Source organism: Saccoglossus kowalevskii, chromosome 5 (assembly GCF_978046115.1).
Source record: "Saccoglossus kowalevskii chromosome 5, keSacKowa6.1, whole genome shotgun sequence".
Lineage (NCBI taxonomy): Eukaryota > Metazoa > Hemichordata > Enteropneusta > Harrimaniidae > Saccoglossus > Saccoglossus kowalevskii.
In genome coordinates, this window is record NC_140645.1 from 2,064,106 (window position 1) to 2,076,394 (window position 12,289).

General features: G+C 39.9%; 1 long non-coding RNA gene across 1 annotated transcript in view; it reads left to right on the plus strand.

The window, feature by feature from the left end:
- The first annotated feature begins 132 nt into the window (after positions 1 to 132).
- LOC146742801 (uncharacterized) overlaps positions 133 to 12,289 on the plus strand; it is a 45,565-nt gene continuing 33,408 nt past the window's right edge. The window contains exons 1-2 of the long non-coding RNA XR_014929394.1: positions 133 to 176; positions 6,379 to 6,566. This is a non-coding gene — a long non-coding RNA (uncharacterized LOC146742801). The remainder of the gene's footprint in view (positions 177 to 6,378; positions 6,567 to 12,289) is intronic.

Here is a 12,289-nt window from a genome sequence, read left to right on the forward strand (position 1 = left end):
AAGGGTGATTAATAAATCGGGTTTGCCTACATTTTAAGATAGTTATCCAGACATGGTCCACTCACTCTACAGCCAATCATGGAACGCCTGGCTTGTTGCCAACTTTGGCGCGTCAGCATCGGAAAAACTCGTGTCATCGGTCAATTGACTGTCGGAATGCCGCCGTTTTAGCAAGGGTATGTTGAAATTGTTCAAATTTCCTCTCTTATCACCAATTCTTGAAATGTATGAATGTATTCAGCTGTCATGGTAACCGTTATTTTCGTTTTATTTTAAAAAATGCCAGACATATTTGTACACAAGTAAAAGAGATCACCCCAGTCGACATGCGACCAGTTGGGTTTTATTTTTTCGTTTGAACAAAAACACGGGTCGCCATTTTAAACAACATCGTACCTGATATGGGCGTGTTTAGTACACAGATATCACCGATCTACTGTCTCGCTATTTGACAAGGGTATTTTCTCTAAATCTCAATTTCGCCACAGGTTGGCAGGTTGTTTCAGGCATTTTTTGGTTGAAGCAATATAAGTTCTAAAAGCTGACATTGGGTGGTTATATATGTGGGAATACACATGTTTATACTGTTATCAAACTCTTTAAACGCATGATATCGTATATCAGTATTTGAATTAAATGTTGAAACTAAATAAACGACAACTTTGCGTACGTTTACCCACCCCCTCAAAGAAACACAAAATGTCAGCTGCAATATTCATAAAGTTACAATATCATATAAAGTTGCTCTGAGATCTAGTAGAAAAATCACTAATTCTTGTATACTATGACATTCATAGCGAACAAATTTTGAAATTCCGTAATAGTTACTTAACAGAAGAGATTTTCGTTCAAGTTTAATTGTAAGAGGATATACTACTTGTTGTATACTACAATAACTCGATAGAATTTAAAGTTTTGCAGTTAAAATTTTTTTAGTCCATCGCCATTAAATGATTTGTATTCAAGCATTTATATAATTTAGTTAAATGTATTTTGGAAAATGATATCAAATGTACATTATAGTTTATTCTGTCCAAATTTAGGAATAATCTTTTTATCGACAAATAGCGAAACATCTATACTTTGTTTTTGTTTCGAAATATTGTTTTTGTATATATACGAGATATCCGCTAAGGGAACAAACACGTTTCAAAAATGAACAAAACTTCACACATCTTGTGTTGAACCATCCTGTAACAACAGGAATATTCATTTTTCTCGTGTCTGTCTCTTTGTGCATTTGCCCATATCACTATAGATTTCATTCATTCATGCATGCATGCATGCATTCATTCATTCATTCATTCATTCATTCAAGTAAGTACACTTTTAAAATATCAGAACTCCTGTTATTTCACATACCCATATTATGAGAGAAAATTCGTTTTTGTTCGTTCATCGGGGAAGTGTTTAGTAGGATTACAGTTTACATGATGTGTGTTATCTAATAAAAGCAATATTGTATCCAGGGATGGAAGGAGTAATTTTCATAATTCGTGATTGGTCGTGATTCTAAATTATTTACCGATATTCGGGACAATAATACCTCCCGTGACCTGTGAAATCTTATAATTATTCATTGTGAATCGTGAAAGTACATCTTTTTCTGCGAAAAATAAACACAGACTCATGAGAACTCTCTGATGTATTTATACAACAATTGTGTGTTTTTGTTGCTAAAAGCATGCACATAGTCTTCACCTTGTTGAACAGAGGAAACTGCCAGTAATATGTGATAATATGGCCCAAATGTTCACAGTAAAAACACTTAATGCACCTAGGACGGAACTTAATTTTGCACTTCAACTCATATGCCTCCAGAAACTCCCTGAAACTGTTCCAATATCCAGAAAAGTGGCTATTGAACTTGAACGATTGCAGATTATTCAATATTTTGATTGAGGATTTGATGGGACAAATGATTCAACATGTCAAGATTATAATTATGCAAATTCCGACAAACGAACATATAACAGTAAGATTTCACTTGAATACATGCTGTGTTTATGAACATACGATGGCATTTAGTTGAATTCTGTGTTTAAAAGACGCAAACTTGAACTAAACCGTACATGCTTGTCTAACTCAAATAGGCAAACTGGTTTGACTACATTGCCTATGATTGGATAGACCCGGTCATAAATTGTCGACACAAACTGGTGGACAGCGGTTATTTAAACAAAACTAAAATTCGTTGTTGGAAAACTGTATATATCGATATTGATATTTTTCATCCAAAAAACAAACAAAGTAAAACAGAACAAAAAAATAATATTGAAGGAAAACTTGTGATTTAATTAACCAGTACCCGATCTCGTCAGTATATAACATAGTTATATTGTACACAAGAGTGTAGTTTCCAAATGACTGTCGAGCTAAAATTAATGTTGTGATTATTGTTTATATGCGTGTAGGGTATCGCCCACACATCGCACCATGTTGCCATGGTACAAGTTACACAAGTACGTCTGACAACAAAGTTTCGAGAGGGGCGGTATTGGTATTCTGCATGGTCTATCTAGCCATATCGTATGAGATATGACACCCCTAAGGTTTCACTGCTTTGTATCGGAATCCAGCGATATAAAAAAATCATTTCGATAAACTGGTAAAATTTTGCACAGTTTCCGATTGAACACAGTTCTTGGGCCGTGGACCGTCGCTGCATGAAGTATTCAATATATCACTGACTATCACAACGTGTATTGGTCAGTATCTGTGTGACAAAGCACGTATACCAGCGATATTATTGGTGAATAATGGGCGAACGCAATAATAATTCAAAGTAGAAATGAATTTATGAAGTATTCCAAGACAAACTAACTGAAAAAAGTTATTGGGGTATTTCCTGATAGCATTATCTCGTAGTATTCGTCATAGAAAGTTAAGTATTCGATAATGTTAGAACAAATATTGCGTTCAAGTTATAATTACGATTAGAACAATCAGATTTCTATCTATTTATCTTATTTTTGTAAATAACAGATCATAATAGGGTTGAATTACGTCATCATCGCCCCAAGTGGGTTAAATTCCAATAACACAGCTCATTAAAATTACGAGGTAAATATGAAGAGAATCGACAGTTATGGGAAATGAAAACTATCACTGTTGTCTGTTTCACACCGCTGACTTTCAACAATTTCGTCTCAACCAGTTTAAAGTAGTTATACACATCACTGTTAATATATCAATATAATTATATTTCTTTGCCCCGAATAGCTTCACATAATACTAGGCACATAAGAAACTAAGATCTCTGTGTGAGTGTACGAGTTACAACCATGTTGCACGCATATTGCTATCAAAAAAAGAAAAAAAATACTCCACTAAAAATAATATAAAAACATCTAAAATATTGAATTATTAAAGAATTAAAACAAGCATACACCGAAGAAACGCACACAAGGTCGTAACTGGTTTGACTTTAGCCAACTATTTCCCAGACGTATTTTTTTCTAAACCTTAAAAACTATAAATATTTCATACTATATTTATTATTTTTGTGGGAATACTCAGATATAACACCCAGGCTGGATAATTGCATGAAAAGTCAAGAAAGAGGTCTGCAAAGTTCAAATGCAGATCCACGCTCCTTAGTGTCCATGCACAGTGTAATCTCCTCTTTACAAAATAACTTGTTGCAAAGTTGCTTGAACTGTTTAATTAACAAGATATTGATAGCTATGTCTTTGATTTGTGAGAACAACGAAACCTACCAGGCTTGAAATGGCGGACTGATACATTCAGAGGGAGTGAACAGTTGTGTCAACGTTTCCAATATTGCCGATACCAGTGTGATCGAATTGTCGGGTATTTCAACCCATGTTATGATATTGTTTACAATTTCAATTTTTAATAAATCGACGAATAGATTAGTTTCAGTTATTACTTATTTTGTCAGTGTATAAGTTCGACCTGTTTTTTTCAAAGTTCTTATAATGTCGTTTTGGTGAATTTAATTGCAGTATGAGACCGACAGTAAGACGGAAATATATAGTTTTAATGTACATTGCATCATATCATCTAACATGTTAATCGAAAATGTCACTTCTTTGGGGGACACTGTATTGTCTTGATCTGATCTTGCATTAACAAGGCAAGGTCAAAGCACTATAACTAAGACAATTCATAGACGGATGAGTACAAATTTGTGAGCATGCACTCCGGTTTTGAGGCTTATGTGTATTTTAAAATCCACACATTTATATTAAGCTGTTCATACATTTTAATGTAGAACTTGAAGAAACCATGGCAACACTATTGTAGAGGATGTGTTATTTTTCTGTACTTTATTTTAACAGTGTAACGTTTTTGCAGACATTTTTGACTACCACAAAACTTTGGCGACATCGTGTAAGTGGTGAACGCAAAATACACCGCCACGTTGATACAAGTGATCGTCAACTATTGCAGTTCTTTATTCAATGCTAGGACTGGAGATTGTTTATACATAATAATTAAGCAAGGTTTTTGAATCCCGATATTACCGTATTCGGTGCCTTTCTATTGTTTGTAGGCTGATCTACGGTAAGCATTATGCTGTTCAACTGCTTGTGGTTTGTGACTTCAAAAGTTCTCACTAAAGTCGCCAAAGTATTAGATAACATAATCTCAAGTCGGCAAGTTTCCGTTAGCAGTATACGAAGCAATTAAAATTATAGTACATATCGGGTCAAAATAGCATATCGTACCTTAACTTGTGACATATGTATTGTACATTTTTTTTTGCTCATTTGAGACTCGCACATCGAAATGGTTCCGTTTTATTCGTGGACATACCAATAAAATATTAACGCGTCAACGACAATCAAACAATCTTGTCTAACTTTAGATCGAATTTTCTGAAAAAACGTACAGGGTGTTTTTTGTTGCTTTTGAGGAGAAGATTTTCTTATGTTCCAACAATTTTGTATCGAACAAACTAGAACACACTATCTTCATTCATCCCCGACTGGCGTTATTCCTTGTTCTCCGCCGTCACAATAGATTCGTGGTTTTCAACAATGTTAGCCACAGATTGACGTTCGGGCTATACAACCCCAAATAGAGCATGCCAAACACGTGACCCATCGCGTTCACGATAAATTTATATCCCCGGAATGGCGTAAGAATGTTTACATTTATTCCCAGATATACCCACCAAAAAGACAGATAGATTTCCAGACAGAAAGGGTAAGAGGTAGAATGCCGTGACTATCGTAATGCTGGATGTCCGGTACCGGATCATGTGAACAGACCAGTTAGAGTTAAACATATGCATAAATTGGTAGCAATGTATTTGATTATACTTTATTATTTGAAACCATGAAAACATTTTACATACAAACTGAGGTTGCATCTAATTAAACTGTGTACGGATTGTCAGTGTGTACACATTACTAAAAAACATAATACAATTTAAATTTAAACTCTATACTCAAATATTTAGAAATATTTAGAATTTTTTACCGTGATTCATTTCTTTAAGATAATCAACGTTCACATTCAAATAAATAATCATATTTTATATAATATTTTAATGATTGTATACAGTAATTTATGTAAAATAAGAATAAGCGCCGATGTTATCAGATTAATTCTTGTTTGTGTAAAGCAGACACTAACAATAGCGTTGTTTGTTTACCAATGGCGCTGTGCTAGGAGTAGTGTATGCATAGCTCAAGTCAACTCAATTTCGTTGAGACAAGATTAACTACATCTAAGATGTGGGTGTGTTCGAATAGATAAATCTCGTATCCAAAATGAATGGGATTATAAGGAAAATATTGATATCATAAATCCAATATCTGTGATAGTAATATCGGTATTGATAAGCCCGTCTCGAGTACTTAACTAAATCAATGCCTTTACCAAAATGCATGCGTGTCCATGCAGTCCGTCGCTAAATTTCATGCCGAGAAGTTGAATGCAGTATATAGATTTCATGAGTGGATAGGGCAGTGTGTCAACGCCTGGAGTCACTTTGTCTGATCTTTATCTGAACTGCGTTACAAAATAACTGGAAATAAAATGATACTAATGTCTGGAATATATTTTACGTCATAACCTTGCACAAACTACTTTCGTGTCCCTCAATAAACTAGTTAATAACAAGTATCTTCAGCACGTGACAGCAAAATCAAAATTTAAAATTAAAAAAGACATATATTTCTTTTTCTAGAAATAATTTTTGGAGGAAACGACGTGTACTATGTGGTTTGTTCTGTATTTTTCTATTTTCTGATTTGTAAAACGTGTCCTGGGTTTAACAACTAATTTTACTAGTTTATATATAAATTTATTGGTGGTATATGTGATAATGTATTACACGTGTATTTCCATGGTAACCGACCACTCCGGGGATGTACGCTAATATAATACTTATTGTATCCACAGCGTATACAAACCACAACTATTTTGACTAGGTGGTCTCTACGAATGATGCTACTTGGCTGATGCATGCTGGGTATATGACTGCATGACGTGGCATCGTCGCAATCTGGACAGACGAGTGAAGTGTACAGTGACTGGGCGATTAAACTGGGTACATGCAATTTGTATGGGATGTGTTGTTGACAGCACAGGTAAGGACAGACGATAACTATGAACATGAATTAACAAACAACTCCCCACAAATACGGGACACAAATTCTGGTTTTCTGGTCTCCCTTTTCTTTCATAGTTTTATTTTATCTTACTTAAATTAGCATAAATTATAATGAGACATTTCTGAGTGAGATCTATCATCGCCTTTTGCAAGGAAGCCATGCTCCGATTGAAGCAAAAAGTGTTTTCGGACCCAGTAGAAAAACACAACAATATCTTATTGAATAATGAAATAACACAAATTCACACTGGAATGTCAACAGTTGGATATATATTGGCAAAAACTGCTATCATAATCTGCACGAAAAGGCAGTTTATATCGGTATACACTAACTCAGGCACTTGCGATGTTTTGCACAGGGACCGTGACGCTATTCGAAGCTAGAAATGTTGTGTCAAAACCATTGCTACGTAAGTCACACAGGGAACGAATGTACAAACTAAAGAGATTGGAACAAAATATCTAGCCTATTTTTGTCCATACATGAAACGTTTTAATTTGCAATAAGTGCGTTTATTTTGACTTAGAGAACTGTACACGAAATAAACCCATACTTGATTGCCAGAAATACGGTTGTGAAGTGCAGCAGCTCGCCACGCCGTACACCACTCCGACAAGCTGGTATTTACGCATTGACAGCGGGGTGCGATGATAAATTCATAACAAAAAATAAAGTTTGGGTGTTCGTCGCTCAGAGGTGACTGGTTCGGTCCGAAGTGTTTTAGCGTTCATGGACACACCATTAGTGTGTAACTGCTCTGTCGTGAGACTAAATCAGTACCAAATTTGCTTCAAAAATGTAAATTTTCTTCTTTCTATGTATTTTCAATAAATACGCCAAGTCCTTGAACGAGGTTGTGAGCCCCGTACCCAGTCCTCGTTATACGTAATCCAGCATTCCCATAACAAAATAAAAATATCTAATCAAATCTGTTTTTATTTCTTTTCTTAAGCGACGATATGTTGTGTGCACAGTCTGTCCTCCAGGGCCAGGATATATTGTGTCCCAGTCAGCTCCATCTGGCAGGCGACGATAGATTGTGTCCCAGTCAGCTCCATCTGGCAGGCGACGATAGATTTTGTGGTTAGTCAACCCTTTCAGGGTGACGATAGATTGTGTCTCAGTCAGCCCCATTAGGGCGACGATATACAGTGTACTTAGTCAGAGCGACGATATAGTGTTTATATATAGTGTTTAGGGCCGAGTTGGTACATAGAGTAACTAAAGTGTTTCTATGGGTTCATAGATAACCATAGCAAGGTATTTAACTGAAGTCACACGGATATCGGGAATTAGAACACACACTGACAATATCGTTATTTTTCTATTTTCACTAGAGAAGCTTTTTTTAAATATGATAGATTCTTAACGAATTACGCTAAGCGAAGTGGTAATAAGCATGTCTTCCTGTTCGCGTAAACTAGTACTGATAATTAAGACTTTTGAGTCTACGACCAGTTTAGTTTTGTGAAAAAAAACATTTCCCCCTAGACTGAGATGAGTAGTTTCAACCCCATAGATGTTTCAATAAGTGATTTCCAACATCATCATCTACTCATCCAGAAAATTGAAGATTATTAAGATATTACGCGTCATATGACGTAACAATTCACATCGTGACGTCATCTTTTTATTATAATAATATAATTGTTACCAGCGTTTAATTCCCCGCTTCTGGTATGGCAGAAGTTGCCATAGAGATATGTACAACTTATGTAAATTATTTTAATGTAAGAGTGTTAGGTCAAATAATATTTAGTCCTTGTACCTGCATTGTATAAACCGATGTTTAAACCACGTGATGTAACATTTATTGCGACGTTTGATTGTCACATCGGTTTCTGTCCAGTAAACAGACTCAGGCACGCGTCTGTAAAAACCGCAAACCACAACACTGGCGTTTAATGAGCATGGGTATCAAATGATACATAAAACATTTTTATCACCCAGGATACATCACTCATATGCGCCCATCACCCTGGATACATCACTCATATGCGCGCATCACCTTGGATACATCACTCATATGCGCCCATCACCCAGCATACATCACTCATATGCGCACATCACCCTGGATACATCACTCCTATGCGCCCATCACCCAGGATACATCACTCATATGCGCCCATCACCCTGGATACATCACACATATGCGCCCATCACCCAGGATACATCACTCATATGCGCCCATCACCCTGGATACATCACTTATACGCGCACATCATCAAGGATACATCACTCATACGCGCCCATCACCCAGGATACATCACTCATATGCGTCCATCACCCTGGATACATCACTGATATGCGCCCATCACCCTGGATACATCACTCATATGCGCCCATCACCCTGGATACATCACTCATACGCGCCCATCACCCAGGATACATCACTCATATGCGCCCATCACCCTGGATACATCACTCATATGCGCCCATCACCCTGGATACATTACTCATATGCGCCCATCACCCTGGACACATCACTCATACGCGCCCATCATGCAGGATACATCACTCATATGCGCCCATCGCCCTGGATACATCACCCATATGCGCCCATCACCCTGGATACATCACTCATATGCGCCCATCACTCTAGATACATCACTCATATGCGCCCATCACCTTGGATACATGACTCATATGCGCCCATCGCCAAGGATACATCACTCATATGCGCCCATCACTCTGGATACATCACTCATATGCGCCCATCACCAAGGATACATCACTCATATGCGCCCATCACCCTGAATACATCACTCATATGCGCCCATCACCCTGGATACATAACTCATATACGCCCATTGCCCTGGATATATCACTCATATGCGCCCATCACCCTGGATACATCACTCATATGCGCCCATCACCTTGGATACATCACTCATATGCGCCCATCACCCAGGATACATCACTCACGTGCGCCCATCACCCTGAATACATCACTCACGTGCGCCCATCACCCTGAATACATCACTCATATGCGCCCATCACCCTGGATACATCACTCATATGCGCCAATCACCCTGGATACATCACTCATATGCGCCAATCACCCTGGATACATCACTCATATGCACCCATCACCAAGGATACATCACTCATGTGCGTCCACCACCCTGGATACAACACTCATATGCGCCCATCACCCTGGATACATCACTCATATGCGCCCATCACCCTGAATATATCACACATATGCGCCCATCACCCTGGATACATCACTCATATGCGCCCATCACCCTGGATACAACACTCATATGCGCCCATCACCCAGGATACATCACTCATATGCGCCCATCACCCTGGATACAACACTCATATGCGCCCATCACCCTGGATACATCATTCATATGCGCCCATCACCCTGAAAATATCACACATATGCGCCTTTCACCCTGGATACATCACTCACGTGCTCCCATCGCCCTGAATACATCACTCATATGCGCCCATCACCCTGGACACATCACTCATATGCGCCCATCACCCTGGATACAACACTCATATGCGCCCATCACTCTGTATACATCATTCATATGCGCCCATCGACCTGGATACATCACTCATATACGTCCATCGACCTGGATACATCACTCATATGCGACCATCACCCTGAATACATCACTCGTATGCGCCCATCACCCTGAATACATCACTCATATGCGCCCATCACCCTGGATACAACACTCATATGCGCCCATTACCCTCGATATATCACACATATGCGCCATCATCCTGGATACAACACTCATATACGCCCATCACCATGGATACATCACTCATATGCGCCCATCACCCTGGATACATCACTCATACGCGCCCATCACCCAGGATACACCACTCACGTACGCCCATCACCCTGGATACATAACTCATGTGCGCCCATTGCTCTGGATATATCACTCATATGCGCCCATCACCCTGGATACATCACTCATATGCGCACATCACCTTGGATACATCACTCATATGCGCCCATCACCCAGGATACATCACTCACGTGCGCCCATCACCCAGAATACATCACTCATATGCGCCCATCACCAAGGATACATCACTCATATGCGCCCATCACCCTGGATACATCAATCATATGCGCCCATCACCCTGGATACATCACTCATATGCGCCCATCACCTTGGATACATCACTCATATGCGCCCATCACCCAGGATACATCACTCACGTGCGCCCATCACCCTGAATACATCACTCATATGCGCCCATCAACCTGGATACATCACTCATATGCGCCCATCACCGAGGATACATCACTCATATGCGCCCATCACCCAGGATACATCACTCACGTGCGCCCATCACCCTGAACACATCACTCATATGCGCCCATCACCCTGGATACATCACTCATACGCGCCAATCACCCTGGATACATCACTCATATGCGCCCATCACCCAGGATACATCACTCATATGCGCCCATCACCCTGGATACATCACTCATATGCGCCCATCACCCTGGATACATCACTCATATGCGCCCATCACCATGGATACATCACTCATATGCGCCCATCACCCAGGATACATCACTCACGTGCGCCCATCACACTGAATACATCACTCATATGCGCCCATCACCCTGGATACATCACTCATATGCGCCAATCACCCTGGATACATCACTCATATGCGCCAATCACCCTGCATACATCACTCAAATGCGCCCATCACCCAGGATACATCACTCATATGCGCCCATCACCCGGGATACATCACTCATATGCGCCCATCACCCTGGATACATCACTCATACGCGCCCATCACAAAGGATACATCACTCATATGCGCCCATCACCCTGAATACATCACTCATATGCGCCCATCACCAAGGATACATCACTCATATGCGCCCATCACCCTGGATACATCACTCATATGCACCCATCACCCAGGATACATCACTCACGTTCGCCCATCACCCTCAATACATCATTTATATGCGCCCATCACCCAGGATACATCACTCATATGCGCGTATCACCCTGGATACGTCACTCATTTGCGCCCATCACACAGGATACATCACTCATATGCGCCCACCACCCTGAATATATCACACATATGCGCCCATCACCCTGGATACATCACTCATATGCGCCCATCACCCTGGATACAACACTCATATGCGCCCATCACCCAGGATACATCACTCATATGCGCCCATCGCCAAAGATACATCACTCATATGCGCCCATCACTCTGGATACATCACTCATATGCGCCCATCACCAAGGATACATCACTCATATGCGCCCATCACCCTGAATACATCACTCATATGCGCCAATCACCCTGGATACATCATTCATATGCGCCCATCACCCTGAAAATATCACACATATCCGCCCATCACCCTGGATACATCACTCACGTGCGCCCATCACTCTGAATACATCACTCATATGCGCCATCACCCTGGATACAACACTCATATGCGCCCATCACTCTGTATACATCACTCATATGCGCCCATCGACCTGGATACATCACTCATATACGTCCATCACCCTGGATACATCACTCCTATGCGCCCATCACCCTGAATACATCACTCGTATGCGCCCATCACCCTGAATACATCACTCATATGCGCCCATCACCCTGGATACATCACTCATATGCGCCCATCACCAAGGATACATCACTCATACGCGCCCATCACCCTG